At 46.2% G+C, this 27082-nt stretch overlaps 1 protein-coding gene across 1 annotated transcript in view; it reads right to left on the bottom strand.

Moving 5' to 3' along the window:
* Positions 1 to 27082, bottom strand: part of SLIT3 (slit guidance ligand 3) — a 611310-nt gene that overhangs the window by 268285 nt on the left and 315943 nt on the right. The gene's annotated exons all lie outside the window — the stretch shown is intronic.

Genomic DNA, 27082 nt, shown 5'->3' with positions numbered 1-27082 from the left:
AGGTCACGCACGGCTACACCAGCCCTACCTGTGTAAAGACTTCATTCAGCAGCATAGACTACGATCTGGGTAGCGCCCCCTAGAGTTGAACACCGTGCAACATGCATAGCCTTATGTGGGAGTCTGGTCCACAGCAAGAGCTCAATCACTAGCAGCTGTTATTATAAGTTGTTATCCTTGTCTTCGGAAGCTGACACTACAACAGAGCCTTCCTCATGAATAACGCCACCAAGCATACCAGGCAAAGTGGGAGAACTGCCAGCTTATAGAGGTGACAACATTTACTGTCAGTGGATAAAGAGAACCTCACGGATAGGAGAGACAGCACCTTCAGCAAAGACTCAAGGCAAAGATGGGCAGGTGTGTCAAATAGAGCCACTGGGCTGAAGTGGAAGGTATCTGATCATCACTAGCACATTACAAAGGACTTTCCAGTCGGCTAAGTGTTTCTGAGCAGCATCTCTGCTAATTCTTGCAATTACCCGAGGAGGCAAGAAGCGTGATTGCCTTTTTAGGGATGAGGATATTGAGGCTTTGAAGAGCTGTGCCCCTGCCCCTAGAGAGCATCATTAGTGAGTTCTGGAGCTAGGACTTGGGTCCAGGGCCTCTGGCTCCAAAGCATTCGTGTGGGTAAAGTGTCAGAGAGAAAATGACAAGGATAATCTGCGGCCAGGCCCTGGAGGTCAGAAAAGGACCAATGGGAGAGCTGGGATTATACTGAGTAAGCAATGGGAGGGAAGCAACAGCTGTCAACAGAAGAGTGACATGATAGAGATGTTTCTAGAGGATGCACTGGGCCAGGATGGGCTGAATGGCATGTGCAGGGGGGAGAGAGGCAAGGAGGAATTCGTCCTTCATTTATTATTCAACCAATGTTTATTGAGCACAGTGCTGCGCTGTGTGGCTTGCCTCATCCCCTCCCTTTCTGACGGGGAGTTTGCATTCTGCTCTCTCAGGCAGCAGTGGCTCTAGAGTTCTGACAAAGCTGGGAACCGCAGGACTCCTGGGTGGGGAGGGGCTCGATGTGCCTCCCAGAAGCTCACCGGGACTTCAGCTCTGTCATCCTCTAAAGAGATCCACTTGCCAACGTGGGCAAGGCCACCTGGCAAATGGCACAGTGCTCATCACCTGCGAGAGCTCCCCGGAGAAATAATTAACCTATTGGAAGCTCCTGCTTGAAGGGAGAGACAGGAGAGAGAGCAGACTGACGATTCTGAGCCACCCAAGCCTGCTTCCCCTTCCTGCTGGCTGGGATTCTGCTTAAACAGCCCGCCTTTAAATGATATACTCCCGATTCACATTTTCTCTGCACGGAGTAAAACTACAGGGGAGAAATAGCTCATTCATGCACTCATTCATTCAACTAATAATTATTGAACCTATCGTGGGGGGAAACAGAGGTCAGTGTGACAATGTGCACCTTCAGGAGATGTCAGGCTGGTGGGAGAGACGGGCTGATCCCACGTCACAGTCATGGGGAAGCAGGAGGCTGCGGGAGCACCCAGGACAAGAGGGAGGCTTCCCGCTAGCAGTGACGTTCAAGTTCAGTCCTGAGAGAAGAGCAAAGTCAGCCTTTGAGACGAGGCCAGTGTAGTTTAGCAGGGCAGAGAGCCTCTGCAAAGATCTGGAGGCAAGAGAGCCTATTTTGGGAACGAAAACAACAGCAATAAATAATGGCTAATTATCCTTAAGCCCTTATTGTGGGCCATGAGCTATGCCAAATACATTATATACATTATCTCATATATCTTTAAAAGCCAAACCACAGAAGAGAAAAATGACTTTGTGAAGATCAATCTTGCCCCCATTTTGCAGATGAGAAGTTGAGACTCAGAGAGGATAGCTAACTTGTCCGAGGTGACCTGTTAAAATACGGTGAAGTCGGCATTCAGATGCAGGCCATCTCCTGCCGGGTCCAGAAATGGAAGAACCACGCTGTGCCTGCAGGGCCTCTCTGGCCAACCCCGCTCCAGGAAGCCTGCAGGGGTGATCTGCTCTTATCCTGGTTAGCTCTGGATTCCCTCTTATCTCCACCACAAGACAGCCTCTTCCTCAAAGTCAGCGGTGCAGCCTCTACTCTGTTGTTTTGGTGTGCCTGTTCACTCCTTTGTTTTAATTCTCCCACAGCAGCTGAAGAAGTATTTGTTGATCGGCCATTCTTTTTGTCCCAGTGCCGTACTGATGAAATGATCTTTCTAAATGACAAAGCCTGGTGGGTCCACCCATGAAGCTAACTCCGGTTGAAAGGGAAGTCTGCGTGTGTTTCGGCTTTCATGGTGTTTTCATAAACACACAGGGATGTAGGATTATGCTGAGGAGTAGGGAAAGAGAGCTTCAGCGCAAATCATGACATTTTGTTCTGAGCTCCTAGGGCCCTGGAGAGATTCAGAGAAATCCCATCACAGTGCTCACAGACCCTGTGGTGTGGTTTCTTTGAGAAGCATCCTTTGTATTTATGTCTGATTTTTGTTTAAAGAATATTCTTTCCAAGATGGCAAACATTAAAGAAGCAAATCTGTTTGTATTTGTCTGGCAACTAATAAAACACATCAGACTGAAAGCAAATTTCAAACAATGAAACGAACCTGGCCTAGCAAATAAAGGCTCTGGAATCCCATAGTTACAATTAGTTTCCCCTACACAATTAGGCATGCTTAGCCTAGGGAGGACTACATGGACGGGAAATTAGTCAACTGGAAAAAGGAGATTCTAAAGAAAGCTGCCCGCTGGCACTAAGGTACTTGGATCCCGTTACTTGTAGATGGGAAATCAACAACCATCAGACCAAGACCAAAGATGGGGCCAGCTCATTCACACGCCCCTCCTGGACCACAGCCTTCCCACTCAAAGCAAGTAGTCTTTGCAAAGAACTCCCAAGCCATAGCGTCCACCCAGGAAGAATGAATGTCCACCAGAAGGGAAGAAGTTAACCCTATGAGCAGCTTAGATCATACTGGAATAACAAACACACAGCTTTCCTTGTCCCAGGACTACCTATAATGCCCTGCTCCCAGGCTAGGATCCTCAATGGGTGCAGCGTGGTGTTCAGTAAAGGGAGTGGGCTTTGAAATCATTCTGCCATTTAGTCAATCAACACATATTTATTGAGCACCTACATGCTAGGAACTGGGGCTACAGTGGTGAAGATTTCAATGTAATCCTGCTCTCCTGGAGCTTCCAGTTTGGTGGAGGTACCTGGAGGTGAAAAAACTACACAAGTAGCTCTGTAATTATAACTGGATTTAGTGCTGTGGAAGTGAGCGTATTGCACACAGAGGTGTATATGGGAGCAAGGGCACAGTCAGAGAAGACTTCCTGGAGGAAGAGACATCCGAGTTGGGGTCTAAAGAATGAGTAGGACTCAACCAGGTGGAGTCAGGGGAGAAACTCCCATGGGGCTATGGGGTAGGAAGGAGTCCACATATTGGTGGGACAGGGAGAAGGCTAGTGAGCCTGGAGCACAGGGGCTGTGGGGATGAGTGTGTTGATGACGCTGGGGTGAAATCAAGCAGGCCACGTGGAAGGACTTTCACTTCTGCCCTAAGAGAACGGGGGAAACCATTACAGTGTTTTAAGCAGGAGAGCGAGGGGATTAGAGGTGCATTTCGGAATAAAGACACCAATTCCGTGGAGGATGAGTTAGACAGGGACAAGAGTGCAGGAGGAGATATTTAGGAGGCAGCAGTCCAGGCAAAAGGAGGTGGCAGCCTGGCCTTGGATGGTGGCAGTATGAAAAGATGAAGTGAATCGATCATATGTTGTAGAGATACTCAACTAGACTGATGAGATATGGGGTCGGGGTAAGGGGGATGTGGTATCCAAGATGCCATCAACCTTGTGTGGCTGGATGGGAGGTCCTGGCTTTCTCTGAGCCCGGGACACTGGAGGCAACTGGGATTGGGGAGGAAGATACAGACACGGATGAGGATCCCAGGCTACTGCTCTAGGATGACTCACTAGCTGTACGACCGTGGGTGAGTGGATACCTCATGTTTTCTTTTTCGAATAATAGGAATATTAACAGCTACTTTTTTTAAAATTAAAGTATTAGAATAAACTTTGGTGTCCACTGGGAATATTTCTGGGCAAAACTATAATTCAAAAAGATACATGCACCCCTATGTTCATAGCCATATATATATATATATATATATATATATATATATATATAAAATGGAGTATTACTCAGCCATAAAAAAGAATGAAATAATGCCATTTGCAGCAACATGGATGGATCTAGAGATTACCATACTACGTGAAATAAGTCAATCAGAAAAAGACAAATACCATATGATATCACTTACATGTGGAATCTAAAATATGATAGAAATGAAGTTATCTACGAAACAAAAGCAGACTCACAGACATAGAGAACAGACCTGTGGTTGCCAAGGGGGAGGGAGAGCGGGAGAGGGAAGGACTGGGAGTTTGGGATTAGCAGATGGAAACTATTACATATGGAATGGATATACAACAAGTTCCTACTGTATAGCACAGGGAACTATATTCAGTGCCCTGTAATAAACCATAATGGAAAAGAATATGAAAAAGAATATATATACGTACAACTGAGTCACTGCTGTACAGCAGAAATTAACACAACATTGTAAATCAACTCTACTTCAGTAAAATAAATTTTAAGAAAAGAATAAACTTTGATGTCCAACCCAGTGGCAGGTATATAAGACTCTAATAAATGATAGCAGTTATAATCATCAGTGTTTTTTCCTGAAGCGAACCATCAGATTCACACTAAGTTTCCTGATGAGAAACACCTGAGGTGGTCATTCTGACTTCCAGAACGCAAGTATACCACAAGGACATAATCCTAGGGGCTTCCAGCCACGTCAGAGACACTGTAGGTCTGTTTATTTACCACATTTTCCTCCTCAGAGTATGGCAACAAAGTCCTTGTTCTGGCATGTTGGAGCAAACTACTTGCAGGAAGGGTGAACTTCTGAATTCATACAATTTGCTGTGGTTCTATCCATGATGAGAGTACATGAGGTGTATCCTGCCTAATACTAGGCAAAAAAGCATCTACATTTTTCTGTCGGCATTTAACTGTCAGCAAGAATGCATTTTAGCACCTAACTTTTAGAGAGAATGTTGGATTCTAATACATTAGTGTATGAGAGAAAGGGGCATTTAACAGGAAATGGTGAGAGATGCATATAAAGTGCTCAGCAGGTCGGCTGGTACCTCGTAAGTGACAAATGCATGGCGGCATGATGGTACTGCTGCTAATACTGATATTGTCGTGTTCTGGAATAAACCTCGATATATGAGTATTGTAATTTATAAGAACCCCTTTTCAGGGCATTTAGACACCAAGATTTGATTTTTAATCTCCTCTCTTTATTCTGCTTTATCCCTGGGGATATCGGGCACCTGGGGGGAGGGAGGCAAAGGACAGGAAATAAAGGAGAACCCAAGGCAGACAAATCAGCAGCAGGGCAGGTAGAGGCACCTGGGCAACAAGCCGGCTGCAGGCTTCAGGTGACACACTGTGCTTGGGCACATTTCACCATGGGAAGTCAGCATCATCTGTCCCCCAAATTGCTATATTAAAATAGATAACAGGGGGGCTTCCCTGGTGGCGCGGTGGTTGAGAGTCCGCCTGCCGATGCAGGGGACATGGGTTCGTGCCCCGGTCCGGGAAGATCCCACATGCCGCGGACTGGCTGGGTCCCTGAGCCATGGCCGCTGAGCCTGAGCCTCCGGAGCCTGTGCTCCGCAACGGGAGAGGCCCGCGTACCGCAAAAAAAATACCTTATTACTGAAAAATGCTAACCACCACCTGGGCCCTCAGGGCATCATAATCTTTTTGCCGGTGGAGGGTTTGACGCATCTCGAGAATTACCAAAACGTGACACAGAGACACAGAGTGAGCAAACGTTGTTGGAAAAATGGCGCCCATAGACTTGCTCAATGCAGGGTTACCACAAATCTTCAATTTGTAAAAAATGCAGTATCTTCAAAGTGCAATAAAATGGCATATGCCAGTATCTACACTTATGCAAGGCACTCTGGTATACAAAACCAAAAGTAACATTTAAGACCACGTTGTATGCTGTTAGCATTATTACTGTCCCTATATTAATCATAATAATAACACTTGCCATTTATTAAGCACTTTCCTTGTACCCGGCACTCTGTTAGCGGTGTTTTCATGCGTTACCTAACTGTATTATCCTATGTTTATCCCTGTTTTGCAAATGAGCACACTCAAGATTTGGGGTTAAGTTAAATAGCCGTGGTTACCCAAGGAGTCGGTGGCAGAGAGGGGATTTAAACTGGATTGGACTAACTCTGGGGCCGCATTCTCAGCAGATGGTAATGCAGTGGGGGAAGGATAGGATAAAAGCTGAGTTAGACTGTCAGGCAATAAAGCACGACTGTCAAATGAGATGCGGGTGATACACGCTAACGGAGGCTAATAACCCTTGGTGAGTGCCACTGGCTGGTTCGGTAATAACAGGCTTGTTCTGTTCAAGTCTTTGTCTTGAAAAAGTATGATGGCTGCCCAGGGCTTAAGAACAAGAAGACTTAAATGATAGAATGCTTCTGGATGGTGCTTCCATAGGTTTGTCATCTTGAATGTCAGATGTCACCAGTCCTTCGTGCAGAGTGGTGATTTCAGAGAACATAGGTGATTTCCCAATGCTGCAAATCAACCGTTAAGAAGAACCACATCCTTGAATGTATTTACCGCTATTTATATTCAAACGACATCACTGATAGCAAAGAAGGAGAGAAAAAAAGAAAAAGAACCCAGACTCTCCTAGACACATAAAGTTATAAAGTAACTTTTTATCATCTCTGTTTAAAAAAAAAAAATGGAAGCAACTAGAGTCTTCAGATTCTTTTACAGCCTGGCCTATTTTGCAAACACCAACCATCCTACTAAGGGTATCAACAGTACGAGGGTGATTTAGTCCCAACCTGGAGATGGGAAATAAACTACTAGTCAGGTTGCATTAAATCAGTCCTGAAATGAATCTTCCAGCTATCAAATCTGGGCTTTTCAGGACAGTTTTATTTGCTAATAAGCCTAATAAATTGAAAGCTGCCAAGTGTTGCTGTGAGACGTGTTCCTTGAAAAGTATAAACGATGTGAAAATGTGGGTTTGCAGCAAGCAGACGTGGCAAAAGATGGGGCTGGGAAAAGGAACGTGGGCCCTGTGTTTCAGTGAAGCTCTGGCTGGTCTGCCCCGTCTCCAGATGGAACCACTCAGGATCCCCCAAGGACTGTTGTCATTCCTGAGTGAGTTACGGGAACAAGTGAAACCCAAGACTCTCCTATGACAGCAAACTAGCCCACAGGGCTTGGACAGTTAAAACCTAGTCAATCTTAACTTTTGCAAATCTTTGAAAGATGATATTCTTGTTTTAGCCTGTAGTTTGCCTGCTTATTTGTTTCTCATTATTTTGGTTTGAAGCCTTTTGAATCACCAGGAATTTGTCTACAATCTAATTTCCTTCCACTTTTGCTGGCCTCTCACAAAGTTGGGGATAGATGCTTTTCTCATCTCCCATCTCTACCCTGTTTTCTAATGATTTCAGTCAGTGACTGAAATTGAAGACATCAGGCCCATTCATCTCTAGGTAGGAAGAATAGCAGAGTCGCATGAGAGCTGGGTTCAAACTCTGGCTCCACGTACTACCTATGTTAGGTCATTTCATCCTTCTGAGACTTGCTTTTCTCAGCTGCCTAACAGGAATGAGAAGTGCTATTCCACATGGCTGTTTCTAGTATTAAATGGGATATTCTTTGTAAAGTGCTTACATGGTGCCTGGCACGTAGTAAGTGCTCAATAAACTACAGCAGGTATTGTTTCTAACATTGTACCTGAGTACTGATGCCCAGTTGGGGATACAGCTCTCCTTATCATAACTTTGGGATTCAAGGTTTGTCCCAAAGTGGAGAAATGGAAATCCAGTTTCTGACTTGCCTCTTTCAGGTAAATGAGTGAAGAATTCCAATTTTTCATGGTAATATTTTCACCTATCCAGACTCAGGGATCATAGGGCAAAGAATTTGCAGTTGGGTAAATTGAAGGTCAAGGGCCAGGTCTACCCAAGTATGTTACAGAACTCCTCTGAACATAACTATCCTCGTCTGTACAATGGTAAGACTAAAAATATTTACCTTGTGATGTTTGTCAGGGTCTAATAGGTTTACTTATATAGAAAGAATCTGCAAATTGTTAAGTTTTAAACCTATCTGTAATGTCTTCTTTTAGTATCTAGCACTGAGTCTGGTATATAGCAAGCAGTTGTTTGAGAGGTGATCAACTTCCCCTCCAAGCCACCATATCTGCATCATTTTCAATGTAAGTAGTTGATGTGTGGAAGGGGGAGTGGGGCAGGGCTAGTCTCCAGGGAGACCACATGACTCAGGGTGGCCAATGTGAATAATGCATCCCCCAGAAGCAGTGACTGGTTCAAGGATGGGCACATGACCATGCCAGAGTAAGTTTCAGAACTTTTACAGGATCTATTGGGGGGAAAAAGAAGCTCTTTTTTTTTTTTCTGCCAAACTCCATGCTGAAGTGATAAGTATAGAAATACTGGGAGCCACCATGTAGAAAAAGTCCCAATGACATTACTGAACTGCTAGGTCCAGCCTTGCCTGAAGCCCTTGAATTTTTAGTTTTTTGTGCCAAAAAGTTTCCTTTTCTTTCTTTCTTTCTTTTTTTTTTAAATGTCATTTTTAATTTGGGTTCTACTACTTGCAAATGAGAATCCTGACTATACTTCAACAGTTTATATTGGTTTTGTTTATTTGCTTGTTTTTAACCTTGGTCTGTAAGCTAGATGTGCTTTAGGGAATAAACATTTGTGTAGCATGTTGTGTCTGTGTGTATTTCTTTCTTGGGGGAAGTGGGGGTATATAGAATCATTGGTCTGCAGCAATCTAGATTTCTGCTTATGCACAGACCTTTCTTTTTTGGAAAGTTGGATTCTTCCCTAATCTTTACTGTAACTATGCTATGAATATAGTCCCTTCCTAAATCTAAAGCTTTTTTGATCATTCCACATTCTCCTTGACCTTCCGTGGGTGTCTTGAATTGCTGATCACCAAATGAGGCCATAAGATGTTATCAGACATAAAGGGACCGACTGGTTGGTCTGGCTGTGCCTCTCAAAGCCTCTGGAGTTTTGCGGGGTCACCAGAGTCTAGGATCAGAAGGATAAAGAGACGCCATCTTGCTAGCCAATGCTTGACTCTCGGTGGTGGCTGCTTGGAGGTCAGTTTTGAGATGTGTTGGAAGTCCAAGCCCAGGCTAAGTAGAGAAGTGTGTGATGGTCCATTAGCAATGTCTGCAATGGGCTTAGGAGGAGAAAGTGGAAGCACTGCGGACCCTAACAGACATCAGGAACTCAGATTTACCTACTTAGAGTTTTAATTCTTACCAGTTCACCCAGAGGAGTCTGAGGCCCAAAAAACCGTCATTACGTCCAATTATAAGAGGTCGATTGGTAATTTACATATTTCCACTGATGTTAATATCCATGTCTCTAATTCCAGGAACTTCAGAAGGGACTCGGGTGCTTATTCTAGTCTGTCCTAAAAGAGGCGAGACTCTAGTGAATACACCAGAAGAAGGGTTTGGGGTAACCCCCAAAGAAGAGTTCCATGATGTGTTCTGTGTGCAAAATTTTCCTGAGCTCAGGAAGAAGAAGAAAGTACTCAGTAACTAAATTAGTTGTTCAAAACTGACATCTAATTCTCATGGCCAATAGAGGAAGAAAACTGCTCTCAACCAACTTGGTTAATCCAAATATTCAACGGCCATGAGCTGAACACATACTTTGTGCTTAAAATACATATATAAACTGAGTTCACATGTGTTTGTAGAATGTTAGGCTAGGAATAGCAACTGTGAGTGGTAACCTCAGTTCTGGGACCATCTAGCTGGGTGACACAGATTAACCTCTTTGAGTCTCAGTTTCATTATCTGTAAAGTCATTATAATAATGCCAATTTATCCCAAAGCGCTGCTGTGTGGGCCAAATGACAAATGTGGAAGTGCTCTGTAGAGCTATGAAACATTATGCAAATGCAAGGTATTATATGGGCACACACTCTCTCTATATGTGTACATATACACAGAGTTTATGAATAATATATGAGCTCTGTGAGTCTCAGCTCCACTCTGATCAATAATCTCACCTCCATGCTCACACAGAACATTAGCGACAAACATCTTGGATTAGTGTTTTGACAATGACTACAATGGCACTAAAGAACAGTGCTGAAAAAAGGAAAACAAACAGGAAACCGCTGACAGTGGCTTTAAGCCACAAACTCTATCTGAACAAAACTCCTTGGCGAATCCCTAAGCAGTAATTCAATAAACAAAGCCATTCACTCAGTTTTACCCCCAAAGTCCTTGGTGGCCCAGCAGTGCACATTCTGAAGGTTCACTTTGTTATGCACAGTCCCCATCCTCGGACTAATCTTTTTATAATGAACTTAATCCAGTTAGAACTCCCTAGAATGGCCACGTGTCAACGTAATTGGATAACGGCCTGAGATTTTGTAATTATTCCTACTCTTCAAGCAGAGCTGGTTTGAGTGTGCCCAGCCCCTCCTCCTAGCACTGACAACCATTTTCCCAGTGATAAAAGCTAATGCTGAGGGGGAGAGCGTCAGATGAGCTCTGTCCTGGGGGTTCGCAGGAGGAAACTGGGATGGAGGGAAAGGGAAGAGTGGTGGAGAGTCAGCTGCTCTGGGTAGACAATCTGTCTCTCTTAATAGGCTACTCCTTGCAATAAAGAAACGCAGACTTTGAAAGGCGTAGGTGTCTCTGCGCCACGGGGAAGAACAATTAACCCAGTTGAGAAAATGGTTTTGAACAATTTTGCATCTGCTCGGGCACTGCGTCCCGCCTCATTTTCCTCTTTACCTTTCCCCCCATGGATGCACACCAGGCTCGCCTCTGTTCTCCCCAGTGCCCTTAGACATAAAGACACAGAGCCTCTTTGGGGGCACTCGTCCCAAAACGCTCTGAAAGAGGAAGTGCGGGTTGAGTCGGCGATTATGGAATTAAGATGCCAAAGTGTTCCCTGAAAACAGAAAATTCAAATGCACAATCACACTAAAAGGGTGCCTTTCCAGTTTCTTCCTTGAACGTCTGTGGGTCAAAGTCATTAGCAAGTCTAGGCTTGGCCTCCCCAAGCTATTTAGTGTGGGGACTTGATGACTCTTTAATATCAAATGGGCCTCTCCTGTGTATCCCAAAGTTCCCCTGAGCTGAGAGTGTCGGTCCCACTTCAATAAGCCTATTTCAATACTTAGAAGGGTCTGTACCTCCCATCATCTAAAGGATGCTGATGAAACAGAGATGAGCGTCATATCCCTAACTGGGAAGGACCTGTGATGCGAGAGGAAAGGAGGAGGAAGGAGGGAAGAAGAGGCCCCCAAGGTGGTACCTCTCTCCAGCTCAGCAGATCTGCAACACTGATGCTTAACTCGTGCAAAGTGAACGGAAACCTGGTAAAACCGGCACTCACGTAAAGGGAACGAGACTGTGGTGAAACTAGCTCACACGGCTCAGGAGCCACACCACACTGACTCATATCAGGGAGTCGTCTTAATAATCCACAATTGTGAAATCTCATTCCAGGGAGGGAGACCAAAAGGAGATCAAAGGCTTCCTGATCGGTATTCACTATTAGGGCAAGGGAGAGGCTGACAAATTCTGGCCTCCGTCCGAGGGTCTGTGCCTCTCCTCTCCCTGCTTGGAGCCCAGTCCACACGCTTTCCTTTTAACATGTTCTAGGTCTGCTTTCAGTTATTCCAAATCTATCAACACTGAGATAGGAAACAACAAAAAAAATCCCCTGATTGCTTTAGGGCTAAACTCGGGTGCTTCCTCTCAACACAGGGATCGAAACACATACATATGTGGCTCGGTAAAGCGGCAGCCAGCGACTTAGGAAGCTCAAACCAAGTGAAGAAAACAGAGGGCATTGGTTCTGTTAGGTCTGGGCCAAATCACTCTTGATTCGTTCTAATCTCTGCACTAGTATTTATTTTCATGACTGGATTAGAGACATGCTTTTCCTCCCAGGCTACGGCCTTGGAAGGTCCTTTGCACACTCTTTCTAAATTTCTTGTTGTAATAAGAGCTGCACTAGATATATTAAGTTTTATGTACACTCTGTTCATTTAATTATTACAGAGCTGTAAGGAGTCCCATGTAAGGTAGGTGATGAAACAGAGGCTCTGAGATGTGAGACAACTTCCCCAAATTCACCCGGCTGTTGAGAGGGAGGCTGGAGTTTGGGTTTCACCACCACACACGCTGGCCTGGAACCCTGTCCCGCCACTTCTGACTTGCAAGCTCTGCCTGATGGCCTGAGAGCCAGGAGGAAGGGGGGGTTCGGCTGAGCCCAGTTCTCTTAGCTAGCCCAGCCTCTTTGCACTAGAGAATCAGTCCTGCCCCAGGGCTGGCGGGACAGGAGGGCCTTGGTGTCACCACAGCCGCTATCGTGGGGCAGCACTGCTGGCTTGGGGACACTCAGCATCCCCCCAGTACCTGCACATAGGTCTGGTCCTGCCTTTTCCTACCAGGCCTCCCCCAAGAGGCAGCCACTTCCAGGGAGGGTTTTTCATGGTCCCATAAGTGCTCCCCAGCATTGTTCACACAGCACAACAGTGACATCCAGGGGAGACGCTGGGTGATGGCAGGGACTACCTGGCCCCAGCTTCTTCCACAGGTTTTGGGCTGACTTACAAGCACACAGACCCTGACTCATCAGGGGCTGGGCATCTTGGGGCCTGTGGGTCAGCAACCCCCCCTGCAGATTGCCCGGGGTCCTTCTACAACGACTACATGCCCTCCCCTCAGCCTGGTTCTCACCCTCTCATTCCCACCTCATCCCCAGCCTTTGCTCAATGACTGCAGCGTTTAGAGAAGGCGTCTTTAACTTGACCTAGTCGGATACATAGCAGCTCCCCCCACCCCTCAAACACATCTCCATCCAGGAAGTCTTTTTATCAGCATCACCTGAGGACAGAGAAGTGTCTGGAACTAAAAATGAGCTCAGTCCTTCCGTCGAAGAAAAGTTTTCACAAGCTAATGGCAAATGTGCTGGATGTCTTATTATTACTATGATGCCTCTATCATTTTATCATTCATATTCATTGTGCTGTTCCCTTTGGCTTGATCTGCACTAAGAAGAGTAAAGGTTGTCTATGGAAGCAAGGAACAGTCACTACACATAGAGAATGAGACCCAACACACACACACACACACACACACACACACACACAGAGAAATATGCAAGCATTTACACATCTTAACAGACGGCAGGGGCAATACAAATGGAAAGGTTAAAAGAGAAATGCAACAACAGAGAAAACAGATCCTTGCCTCTGCCAGGGCCACTTTCGTGGGGAGTGTTTGGGCTGGTGTCTGCCCATAATGGTCCACGGTCTGTGGGTGTTGTCTCTGCAGAGTGCACTCAGGAGGCACCCTGGATCCCTCAGGAGCTGCGGGAAGAGCTGCCACCTGCAGCCTGGGTGCTGGGTCTTTACTCACAGTCACCTGCTTGCTACCTGCTTTGGCCAGGAGGTGGCAGGGCAGAGATGCTGTGCAAGACTGAGGCCCAAAGAGGCAGCAGAAAAGGGAACCCAGACTGGGATGATGAGCCCTGGTCCTTTGTGCCCTGCATCCCTGCCACCACCTGTCCAGGCTGAGTGAAGCTTCAGGGCTACTGGTGTTACCACTGGGGCCAGTTCCTCTGTATACTTTGTCGGGTTTGGTGAAATCCTTCTCCAAGTATGTGCCCCACATCCAGGGCCAGGGGCAGGGTGAAGCCCCCAGGCCTGGGCAGTGGGGAAGGAGCCTGAAAGGCAGCTTGTATCATCCTGGGAGACAGGCAGGAGGGAAAGCACAAGGGCCCAGCTGCCTGCTTCCTCTCGCCTGACTGGACGGTCCACCTGAGCATCATGCCTGCCTTGTCTAGGGCCTTACACAGTGCTGGGCACAGGTGCTCAAGCACTATTTGACTTGTAGTCATGACTACATAAGGCGTTGGAGCAGCTGAGGTGAGCTGTCGTTTTCTGGGTGCAGCGGGGAGAATCAGAGAGGGAAGGAGCTCAGTTTGGAGCAGGCAGGATTTAGGTGCAGATAGAGTTCAGAGCCAGAGCCCGTGGGAGCTGCAGAAGGACACACGGCTGCAGGTAACAGCTTTCTCTCAGCTCCTGAGAGAAATGATCGTGAAGACTGGGTGACACTTCGCAGGTTTAGGTGGCGGAGTCCCCCTCTCTGGAGATTTTTAAGAAAAGGAGAATCTGGCAGGAAAGTTTCAGTGGCTTGATTTGCTGCAAGGTCCAGGGATAAGAGCTTCCTTTTTCCATTAGCAGGTATTTTTTCTTGCCTGTTCTTGATCTAGAAACAAAATCTAGCCTGAGCCTAACACATACAACAAACAAAAGGGACGAGTGTGATTGAACACGGACAAGGCCAGAGCTCAGCTATTTGGACCACCCCCTGGTTGTCGTTCTCTCCTCAAAGGCATTGTGTGAAAATCCCAGGGCTCTGCTAACATAGGTTTGGAAACTGTTGGTGAGGACAGATCATCAAGGGCCACAGAATTCCTAGCTGGTCATCCACTGGGTCAGTTTCAAATTCAACTTCCTGAGCTCTCAAGGGAGGGGTGTGGAGTAGATCAGCAGTTCCCACATCTGGTTGTTCTTCAGACGCCTACACCCCACCCCACATCTCCAGGATCAGAACTTCCTGGGGCAGCACCTGAGCATCTGTATTTTTCATAAGCGTGTAGTGATCAGTATTGGGAGCCCCTGGATGAGCTAACCTGTGAGATTCTCCTCACCTGCAGGACTTCCGAGGCTCTGCAGCTCTGCTTTTAACCAGGAACAAACCTGACTGGGTTTGGGTAAGCTATGCTTCCCTCCCAATAATGTATCCACAGAGCAGAGGCCGCAGAAAGTCCAGGCAGTCATGGGGACCATTCAGCATCTCGACAGACATTCCAAGAGGAACCACACCATGGGAAATATAAAGCAATGGGGTCACCGATGAAGGCTCATATCTGTAGTATGTCACCCACATGTGGCTCCGTGAAACTCCAGCCCCTGGAACACATCACAGGGATGTTCTTGTATAGCCAGCACATCCTCTGGAGAAGGCTTCCTTTGAGAATCCTCCAAAAGCATGTGCTATGACTATATACACATGAGGCCAAAAACAGCTGACCAGACTGGGTAAAAAAAAAAAAATAAGCAAAAGCAAAGGGCCAAAGTGGAGGGGAATCTTTGCTAGACTTAGGTACAGAAGTCAGCGTGTAAGGCAAATTTACAGCTAGTTAAAATTGCCCTTGAAAATTCTTTAAATCACCCATAAAACACTGCATTGGATGGCTTTGAGTATACAGTCCTGTATAGTAATATAACTATATATTATAATATAATATATAAAGCAGGACAGGAAAACTTTTTCTTAAAGGCCCAGATGGTCAATATTTTAGGTTTAGTGGGTCATACAAACTCTGTCACAACTACCTGATTCTGCTGTTGTAGCAAGAAAGCAGCCACAGACATACAAATAAATGAGCATGGCTGTGTCTTAATAAAACTTTATTAACAACAACAGGCAGTAGGACAGACTTGGTCCTTGGGCCAATTCCCCAGACCAGAGTTTGTCACCCTCCATTGTACAATATAATAGAGGGAAGGACCTATTCTACAAAAAATATCTGTCTCAAAACTACCGTATAGGGCTTCCCTGGTGGCGCAGAGGTTGGGAGTCCGCCTGCCGATGCAGGGGACACGGGTTCGTGCTCCGGTCTGGGAAGATCCCACATGCCGCGGAGCGGCTGGGCCTGTGAGCCATGGCCGCTGGGCCTGCGCGTCTGGAGCCTGTGCTCTGCAGTGGGAGAGGCCACAACAGTGAGAGGCCCACATACCGCGCAAAAAAAACCTACCATATATGGATGTGGAGTGGGAGAGAGGAGCTGATTCGTGTTTTCTGTCTCAGGTTCACCGGGGCATGCATTGACCAGAATGGTAGGTGAAATCACCCAATACTAAATGATGCATTTGACTCTCACTGCTCAGCCCACAGAGCTGAATTCGGACGTTGACTCTTACCCTTCATGACTCAATATATAAATATAAAAACATCAAGCCTGTTTATTTTATTTTTTCTAATTTCAATTAGTTACACCACATCCCAGAGGTTTAGACTAGGGCACATCTAAATTATGGGTGGCAGCAAGGGGAAATATGACAAAAGTCAGGTTCTATCCCTTCATCTAGGAAGATGGCAGACACCAGGAGAAAAATTAGCCCCAGGGTAGGGCAGCTGTCGGTGTGGGAGAGGGGAGTGAGGGTTTTCTTACTGCCAACATTCAGCGAGAGAATAGCACCACTCTGTTTGCAATGGTCAAAGTGCAAACGTTCTTGTGAAAGACTTACACATACTTGGCATAGTATTTAAGGCAGAGTGACTTACTGTCAACACTGGTTAAAGGAAGCAGTGATTCCTAGGTTCTTCATGACATTTTTTTTTTTAAATTCCATATATATGTGTTAGCATACGGTATTTGTCTCTCTCTTTCTGACTTACTTCACTCTGTATGACAGAGGCTATGGGGAGGGGGAAGGGTAAACGGTGACAAAGCGATAAAGAGGCATGGACATATATACACTACCAAACGTAAGGTAGATAGCTAGTGGGAAGCAGCCGCATAGCACAGGGAGATCAGCTCGGGGCTTTGTGACCGCCTGGAGGGGTGGGATAGGGAGGGTGGGAGGGAGGGAGACGCAAGCGGGAAGAGATATGGGAATATATGTATATATATAACTGATTCATTTTGTTGTGAAGCTGAAACTAACATACCATTGTAAAGCAATTATACTCCAATAAAGATGTTAAAAAAAAAAAAAAAAAACCTTAAAAAAAAAAAAAAAGGAAGCAGTGATTCCTAGATGTGAACAATGCTTATTAAGAAAAATATCATTTCAGGCAATGGGAAGGAGCTGTACCATTCGATGGGAAAGTCCAAGAAATGAGCTCTCGGCTTACTCCTTAGAGAAGCGAGCCCTCTTTATGATAAGGGGGTCCTGCTGACCGGTGGGCTGACCCCTGGTTTGGCCTGATCTGTCACTCTGTCTACCCCTACAAAACCATCTCATGAAGTGAGACTTCCACCAAAGCGAGACGCAGAGCCAAGAGTAAAGAGACCCACGACTTAAGTTCATAGACGCACAAGGCTGTTCCAGACGTGGGAAATACACGGCAAGCCCGACAAACCCGGCTGGAAGGTCTCTCTTCACTGCCCTCCTCGACCCTGTCTTCCAGACTCAACACCGCGAGCTCCACCTCGCCCCACTGCTCAAACCTATCTTGAATTTCCTGTTGTTTCCTGGGGAAGTAGGAGGCAGCTCCAAAGACTTGGGAAATAGGTTTAATGAGAAATATTCCCCCCAAATTCCCAAGTTCTGTGGGTTATAAATGAGGCCATGAATCCTGGGGCTTCCCGTACTATTTTATTTATAAAATAAATATAAATACAAGAAAAGAATATAAAATATAAATAAATAAAGTATTTTGTAATATTTTTATTTGAAAAAGCAAGAAAGGATGTTGGAGGCATAAAGAGATGCAAAGACCAGATTCTGACCCAAGTCTGGTTAAGAGGCAAGGCCTCAGTCCCCCTCCTCCTGGCATTCCCAGCCCTCCAGCTGTAAGAGCTTTATTACTGGAGTTCAGCACGCGTTTACATTCCAGGCTGATTGTTGGCACCAACGTCACATTTGGTATTACTTCCCCCGCGTTGCTGCATTCCTCCCCCCACCCCCTCGGCCCCCGCTCCAGCTCCGGCTCCGTCACCCCCGAGAAGGCGAAGTTCCCGCAAACAATCTTGAAGGCCTGAGGGCCCACTCTGTGGGCAGCAAGAGGAAGATGAGAAGGAGAAGGAAGGGGAGAAAGAGGAGGGAGAGAGGGAGGAAGAAAACACGGCTAAAAGGGTAGAAAAAAAATGATACCAAAGGGATGAAGGAAATACTACAGAGAAGGAAGAAGAGACAAGAAAAAGGATAATAAGAAGAAGAAAAAAAGTGAGAGCCAGCAAAGTGAATGGGGAGGCAAATCCCACAGAAAACACGATTTCCTTCCTAAGAAGCCCATCCATTTGGAGGATTTCTTTGCTCTGACATCTTCTGCGTAGAGATTTAGGTCTAACCCAAATGGATGTTTCTCTTCCCACTGCCATGGCTGTGAGCAGATTCGTACAGCTTTCATTCATTTGTTCAGAAAGCTTGCATTTCTGAGGAATTATTTATACCCAGGTCATGAGGGTCATTGTGAGGATTCAAAGAACTAGCAGAGGGGCTGCCCCCTAGGAAGGGCCCAGCAGCATCTCAGCGATTATTATCACCCCAGCTACTCCTCGAGGAGCCTACAGTTTAGTGGGGAAGAGGGGGAAAACGAAGTGAGAATATTCTCTGTTTTCTCGGCCCACGTCTACACACGCCCGGTCAGAAACAAACTCGGCCTGATCTCATCTGCAACGTGAAGAGCTGCGGTAGTTAAATGAGATAATTAGTGCAAAGCACTAAGCAGGTCTCCGGGTACACGCAAGCACAGCCTGTTGTCAGCGATGCAGGGCCCAGCGCCTGCACATAGCAGAGGCTTCATATAACCCCACGGAAGGGACGTAGGTGCTGTGTGCACACTCACTCCCACATTCTCTTCGGGTCCCCTAATTGACTCTCAGCCCGGGGAATTGGGGCAACAGAATCAAACATTCACTGTGCACAAAGAGCCCTCCTACATAAATATTTATTTGTCCTTCAAAATGTTTTCTCTGCTGCCGCCGGCTGAGAACCAAAGAAACGCTATATTTAAGCATCCGAGTTGATGGCTTCTAAAATGCAGCCATAATGGGCCCCCAAACAGGCTCTGCCTGTGGAGCTGGGAGCTGAGAAAATTTTACTTCAAAGGTGTCATTTCTGCTCCAGGGAAACAGGTGTCACTCCAGAGCCCAACAATTTGCTGAAAATGGTCTTATTCTAGATGATCGAGCATAGCAAGGAAGGAAGGAGGCAGGAGGGTGGTAGAAAGCTTTGCCGATTGCTTCTCCAAAGGAGTTAAGCTCGGGCAGGGTATTCAACCCTCTGGGCCCTAACTGCTCACCCGCCGTGTGCCTAGAGCCCGTGTTCCGCAACAAGAGAAGCCGCCGCAATGAGAAGCCCGCGCACTGCAACGAAGAGTAGCCCTTGCTCGCTGCAACTAGAGAAAGCCCGCGCGCAGCAACGAAGACCCAACGCAGCCAAAAATAAATAAATAAATAAATTTATATAAAAAAGAAAAAAGAAACAGTGGCTTAGCTTTGTTTGGGGTTTGGGGAGCAAAAATGGTAGGAAGCTCCTTGAGACGAAAGGAAGGATATTCCGTTCTAATGCCTTCAAGATGTCTGTCTCACAGTTTAAGTTGGTTATTAACACTCTGCAAAGTCAGTTCCCAGAGATAACGATTCTATCAGTTAATTGACATACTACTATCAGGGTATGTCACCTTCAACTTACAGATGACAAAAGCAAGGTTTGCAGGCAGGATACGACCTTTCCAAGGTCATTTGAAGCCAAGGTTCTATGTCTCCAAAGCCTAAGAACTCAGGGAGTTCAAACCCACGTACCAGCGGGGGCCAGGCAGATCAGGAAGAAGAGTGACGTGGCCACGTGTAAAGCCATTGTTTGGTAAGATGGAGAGTTAGGGCCTGCTTACAGGGGGCAGCTCTTCTAGCTGATCGTTGCCAGGAAAGAATATGGGCCAGGGTGGCCAGATCTTCTGATTTTCAAGCAAAACAAAGACTCTGGATTTCTAATGGCAACAACTTAAAAAAAAAGCACATGCAAACAGATGAGAAATGAATATTAAAGATTATGCTTAAAACATTAAAAAAAAAAAAAAAAAGCACATGCACCTATGTGTCAGATCTGACCTGAAGTCCTTCCGGTTTCTGCTCCCACCCTCCCTCTCTGCCTCCAAAGACTTCAGAATATCTCTGGGTGTTCTGGGGGAAGGCCTGTTCCCGGGCCACGCTTCTCCGGCCACCTAGTGACACCCCTGTCCTTCCCCACGGTGGGGGGGGGGGGTGCCCAGCTCACCAGGTGTTTCCTATTTAATTTTGATGTGCAGGTTTTAACAAGAGCAATTTATAAGTTTGACATTGTCAGTGGTGGTCTGAATGGCTTCTCAGACTAATACAAAGGCTGCCAGAACCCATTAGCAAATCAATTGGGTAGTGTGGTGTTTTTGAAAAGAAAATTATTTTTCTATTTTTGCAGGTTAGACAGCACTGCTCCCTGGAGGCTCCCGCAGGAGGGACTCCGGTGGCTGCTTTCTCTAAGTCGTGAATACTAATGGTTAGGACTAAACTGCTTCCTGCTCTCCTGCCTTTCCCCTCCCCTCCCTGCCCACAGCCTCAAGCCTGTTTACTAGTTCAGGTTGAAGCAGTTTATTCAGCCCCTTCTGGGGGGTCAGGCTGTTGTAGGCCCAGAGAGATAGGAGATGCATTTGAACATGAGCTCAAAACCCGTGGACTGTACCCTGGCAGACACACTCCAGTACCGTCCACGTGGCCAGGTGAGCGTGCAAGGGACAAGCTTGGGAAACATCACCATTGGACCAAGTTCCCAAACTGTGTTGGGCCACTGCTGAAGGATTCAGCGTAAGAGTGGGGATTATAGAGGCTGTGTGTCGAGGTGAGGGAGGGAGATGAGACCAAACAGAGCGCCAGCAAGGAAGAGCTCGCTAATGATGAGCCTGTTTAAATTTTGTTTTGTAACATGTGATGAAAGCTTCTTTCCTGCCCCTTTACTCCTTCCAATAAATCCTGTGGGAATGTCTCCGTTCGTGGCTAAGATTTCAGGCTTAGGTATGTGACTCCTGCTGAGTCTGATCTTAAGTTGCTCAAGAAGCAAGAGGGACGAGCCAACGAACATGTGGGTTATTTCCATGCCAGCAAAATACCAGGGGCAGCGATCTGCTGCTCTGGGGTAACACACACTCTGCAGGCGGCCACACCATGTGCACGGGCATGAAGCCTTCCTGGCCCGATGGCAAAGTAGAAATAGTACATGTCTGAGAATCTGGAGGCCTAAGTTATAATCCTGGCTCTCGCACTAGCTTGCTTTTGACCTCACGCAGGTTATATCTGACCCTGGACCTCAGTTTCACCATCAGTAAATGAAGGCATTGGCCTACATCCTGGAGAAGCTAAAGTCTCTCTTAAGAATAACATCCCAGCTTCTGACAGGCGTTCAAAGCCAGGTGGAGCTCCTCAGGGGAAAGGGGCTCTGTGTTAGTATGACTGCAGGCCAAACCCATGTAAGCAAGTGCCCCTACACGTGAAAACCACCCTGGAGAGGCCACTATTCTACATCATCTGTGACTCTGGGATAAAGTGTCTGTAAGTGGAAGAAAAAACAAACCATTACGTTTGTTTCAATTATGACCGATGCCCCGGGAGAGGCCCCGTCCCGGCCGTCCGGAGCAGGTGATCTCCCCGGAACGAATCCTGAGATGTAGGGACCAGGAACCCATCCTAGTGATGTGGGCAGAGGGATTCAGAGCCTTGAGGACATGGCTGCTTAGTTCTTCTGCAGCTCCCAGGTCTCAGCTCTGTCTGCCCTGTGCCTGGGAGTCAGCCTGGAGCTGCTTCTCCTGTGTTCAGCTCAGACATGAGGGACCCCGGCTGTGGTCCCCAGCAAAATGAAGACATCTGGCCTTAGTGGGAAGCATGTCACTCCAGATGATAACAACAAAGAACGTTTACTGAGCGCTCTGCCTGTGCCTTGCGCTGTGATATACGCTTGAACACTTGCAACAGTCCTATGAGACAGGAACTATTCTTATCCTCATTTTAGAGATGAGGGAAATAAGCCACAGAGAGGTTAAATAACTTGCCTACAGTGACACATGGGTAGAAGGCAGAGCCAGGACTCAATCCCAGGCAATCAGATTCCCAAGCTCTTCATTTTAGCCACGTATTATACTGTTCCCCTAACATGGCCGGTGGCTCTAGACAGAGTCAGGAACTCTGTTGCGTATTTTCTATGCTCTTGTTTAAATGTGTACCTTCCTAGAGCAAGACAAATATCATCGTATGATATTGCTTATATGTGGAATCTGAGAAAAAGATAAAATGAACTTCTTTACAAAACAGAAATAGACCTACAGACATAGAAAACAAACTTTATCAAAGGGGGAAGGGGGGGGTGAGGGATAAATTAGGAGTTTGGGATTAGCAGATACACACCACTACATATAAAATAGGTAAACAAGGACCTACTGTATAGCACAGGGAACTCTATTCAATATTTTGTAATAACCTATAAGGGAAAAGAATCTGAAAAAGAATACATACATATGTATTTTCATACATATGTTTAACTGAATCACTGTGCTGTATACTTGAAACTAACAAGGCACTGTAAATCAACTATACTTCAAAAAAAAAAAAAAATGAGTGTCTTCCCTGCTGGATTAGAAACTCTAGGAGAGCAGGAGTCGTGTCTTACTTATTCACCACTGCACGTGGGGTGCCCAGCAAGTACATGGCATGTAGTAATGCTCAGTGAACCTCTGCTTTATAATGCAGACACAAATAGATGTGTGAATAAAATCCAGCAGGTGAGAGTTAAAAAGCAACACCTCCTCCCTAGAATTCTGAAAAGGAAAAGGTTAAATGCATTTGTTAAATGCCCACTTATTTGCCAGATATTGTGCGAAATGTTTTACATGATTGGTTTCTTTAATTGTCATAACAACAAGGGAGGTACAACGTCATCCTTCCTCGGGGAAAACTGAGGCTCAGGGAGCTTAAGTAAATTGCCCCAGATCATGCAGATTTAAATGGCAGAGCTGGGATTCAAATTCAGGACTATCTGACTACAGAACAATCTGTGACTGTGTGTCACGTGAGTCCAAACTTAAACCAGTCCTGGTCAGAGATACCTTCTTAGGCTTGGATGGTTTGGTTTGGGAGAAAATAATCACCACACAGTACAATGTAAATAACATAAAACTGAGTGAGTATCAGAAGTTGTGGATTTTAAGCTTGGCGCGTTTACTAAATTAGTAAGTTTCTCCCCTGTCTTGGACCATCCGTAAAATGAGGAGGCTTGAGCAAAGGATCAGCAAAGTACCTCTCAATTTTAATGGTCTATGATTCAATGGAAGAAACAGAGTCCAGAAGAGAGCCAGGAGATGCAGCAGTGGTCTTGGGGATCTGGGAGTAGGTGATCTCTCTACGGCCCGTTGGAGGTGGTGATAAAGAGGACAGCAATGAGAAGGTAGGTATGATACCCTTAGATTTTTTTTTTTTTTCCTAATTTCCCATCCTGCGTGAACCTTGTGAGGCTTCAAAGCCCTTGAGTCATTCAGACACTCACTAGCTCAATGTCAGGAAGTGGTGGCTGTTTCTTCAGTGTCCCAGATAATGCTAAGATTTTAAGAGAGAGCCAACAATACAAAGCCAGGTTATGACTACTGGAAGGAAAATACCTGGGCGTTTAGCAAGGATTTGTAGTCATGGAACCAGAGAATACTAATAAAGTCAGACCCCTAGAGCACTGGGAGACAGCAACTGGGAGCTCAAAGAGATGTTTTGTTTGGTCCAAATGGTACTTTAATAATAAAATGTAAGCTAAACCCCCAAATGTCCAGATTTTATTAGGGATAAAAAGGAAAATCTGAAAAGTGTGGGCCTGCATTCCCACATGGTAAGTACTGGATAGAGCTGAACTGCGTAAGAATCTTGTTATAATAGAAGAAAAGGAAAACCCAAGCCAAGTACCTGAAAAGCCAGAGGGAGATTAGAGAGTAAGGTTGGTTAAATTTAGAGCCTAACAAGGTCATCAAGGACCCTGTTTCTTTCTGCTTCTCCTTTCTTCCTTCTAAGATATTAGCTTCCTCATGAGGCTGGCTTCCCTCATGGGGGCAAAATGGTAGTGACGGCTCTAGACTTTGCAACTGCATTCCGTAGAACAGAAAGAGAGGGAAGCAGGCTTCGTGTGTCTCACATTTTCCAGCAAAGACCCCTGAGCTTTGGGCTGATTGGGCCACCTGGGCTTTGGGAATACCGTTCCGTGGGTTGGCTTAAACCTGGATGACCTGAAACATTATGATAGCAAGGTGTACATGATCCTTCTGATTAGTTTATACCAGTCAGGGGCATAGCATGTGTCTTGGGGTGGGTCCCATCCTAAGCACATGGCTGCTACCCAGTGCGGGGAGAGCAGGATGGATGTCAGAGAGACAGTCTCATTGCTCACTAGATCCTGCTGTCCCCCTTGTTGGGTACCTGCTCTCCAATTCACCGTGCTCCCTAACACCCCTGACTGTCTGACACCTGGCTCATTTTAGCCGTGCTTCCCAGGTCCCGGACAGTGAGTTGAATTAGAGGGCATGAATTAATGCCCTCCTCTCCTCAATTAAATGAAAGAACATGTAGGTGCTCAGAAGCACACAAAAGGCAAAAGCGTTGAGTCAGAATCATTTTACAAAGGGGGAAGTCAAGGCCCAGGAACCTGGGACATATTCCACGGTCGCAGGTCAGGTAGGAAGAGTTAGCTCCAAATGGCATGGCTGAGCCAGGGAGAGAGCCCAGGGAATTTCACGCTGTCCACATGGTGGCAAGTCTGAAGTGCAATGAAGCTGAATGACTTACTGTCCACTTGGACAGGATCAATTCCCCGCTCAGCAGTTAACCTTCAGTCCATGTATAGATGGAAAGTGACGGAGAAATCAAGTTAATTCAGTTTTGATGAGCAGAGGCAGCCTTTCACATATGCACGGCTGGGAGAAATCCCTGTGTTAAAGGTGAAATCTAGTGGGGGTTTTTTCCTGCTGAGGACAGGGCTGAACTAACACAAGTTGGTAGAAAGCTCCCACATCGGTTTGTAACAGCATCCCAGGTTCCCACCGCTGAGCAGTTCCGGGAGCTCCGGGTTTTAATATCGGTGTTTACTGAGCTGAACTGCAGAAAAAGGCATGAACACAACTCGATGGTTTGACAGTGGAGTCAGAGAAATTACCAATCAATGTATCGTGAATATAGGACAGGTAAGTTTCTACAATGATATTAGGTTAGGAAAGGTGGGCAAAGGAAAATCCTCTAGAGGATGCTGGGTACCCCTGGAGTGGAAAGGGGCACTGGACCTGGTTGGGGGTGAACAATGACACTGGAGAGGAGGAATCCAAGCGGGAAGGGGAAAAGGTGCTGGAGCCTTATTAGTTTCCGGAAGTTAACCTTGCTTTAAGAAAAAAAAGGGCACTGTACTCAGGAAAGATGCTGGACTGAGACGGAGGGCAGGCAGTGTGGCTTATGGTAAAAATCTGTACTAAGAACTCACAATTTGGGCTGTAAAGATGGATGGTAATCTAATGAGCCTTTGACCTTGAAAACCTTTAGTTTCTCACCTGTATAAGGGGGAGTCAATGGCTAATCTATTACACCTTTTCCTCAGAAAATTTTCACCCCAGAAAGAATTGTCATCACCTTCCCCCACCCCACCCCCTTCCCCTTTCACTGTTAAAATACCCCGTCAGGGACCAATGTATCTTTGATTGCATAAAAGCCCTGGCAGAGGGGAAAGATTACTCAGGTGTCCACTGCAAGAGGAAATAGCCCCCAGAGTCACTCATTCACTTAAAAAAGTACTGTATTTAGTTTCAACCACGTACTAGACACTGTTTCAGTACAAAGATGAACAAACAGAACAAAACAAAAATAGAATCAGTACAAAAGCTATATACAGACCCGGCCCTGTTTCCCGCCCCAGGACAGATGAGGCAGCAGGGGTGGAGTGAGGACCAAGATTAATCAAAGATTAATCTACAGTAATCAAATAATACAAGGCAATATAAAACTATAGGAGTAATAAGTGCTTTGAAAGAGAAACAAAGGGTGTTGTAGGGATTTAGAGAAGAGAAAATGGGTTTAACTAGGAAGCCGGGTGTTTGAGCTGAAAACAAAGTGAAGAGGTATCTGGAAATAGAGCTCTCCATGCAGAGGGAACAGCACGGACAAAGGTTCTGTAGCAGAAGGAAGCAGGATGGGATGGTAGCATTGATAACTAGTTCAGTGATGCTGGAGAAAAATGCAAGATGATTCTTGGAGAAAAGTCAAAGGCCTAGCCATAGGGATATTTTGTACTGTGTTGGCCCTTTATCTTAAGAGCCATAGGGTACCATTTAAGGTATACGTATGTGGGTATGTATGTATGAGTGTGTGTGTGTGTGTGTGTGTGTGTGTGTGTGTGTGTGTGTGTGTGTGTGTGTGTGTGTGTGTGTGTGTGTGTGCGCGCGCGCGCGTGCGCATATGAGCGAGAGAAAGATGGAGAGAGAGAGAGAGAGATGGAGAGGAAAGATGGCTCTGGGTATTGCATGGAGCAGGGATGGGGTGAGTGGGTGGGGTCAGGAAGGTATGATGAGGCCACAACAGCCTGTGATTTTGCTGCAACCTCCAGTGCCCAGGACTGCGGTGACTAGCATTCTTCCTGGGCAGAGCTATGGATTCCGATGCTCTAGAATCCCTAGTTGTCCACCTGCTCAACTTCTGCCCCGACCAGGGATTTCTGGCCAGTTTCAGTACCTGTGGGGAATTTCAATACCCTTCGGGGTTAGGGGCATCTCTCTAGTGGCTGGCCATGCTGGAGACATGGCTTCCAGATGTAGAAAGCACATGCGTTCTGCTCTTCGGATAGGACCAGATGATGAAATTCTGCCTTGGAAATCAAACAACACACACACACACACACACACACACACACACCAGTCCCTTGCATATCTGTCAGAAACCTTTTCCCTGGACAAATGATGATTTATGGGAGGCTGCTCTATTTCCCGCCTTTCTCTTGCTCTATTTTAGGAGAATATATCCAGACCATGTGTTTTTGCTTAGCCTGACACATTCCAAGCAAGCTTTCTGTTTTCCATGTACTGGTGGAAGGTCCTCCCTTAAGAAGTAGAAGGGAAAGAAAGAAAAAGAAAACGTGAGCCCCTCTGCCCCCATCTTCCCTGGGTGCCTAGAG

Source organism: Orcinus orca, chromosome 3 (genome assembly GCF_937001465.1).
Source record: "Orcinus orca chromosome 3, mOrcOrc1.1, whole genome shotgun sequence".
NCBI lineage: Eukaryota > Metazoa > Chordata > Mammalia > Artiodactyla > Delphinidae > Orcinus > Orcinus orca.
This window is presented reverse-complemented; position numbering and strand designations above follow the sequence as displayed.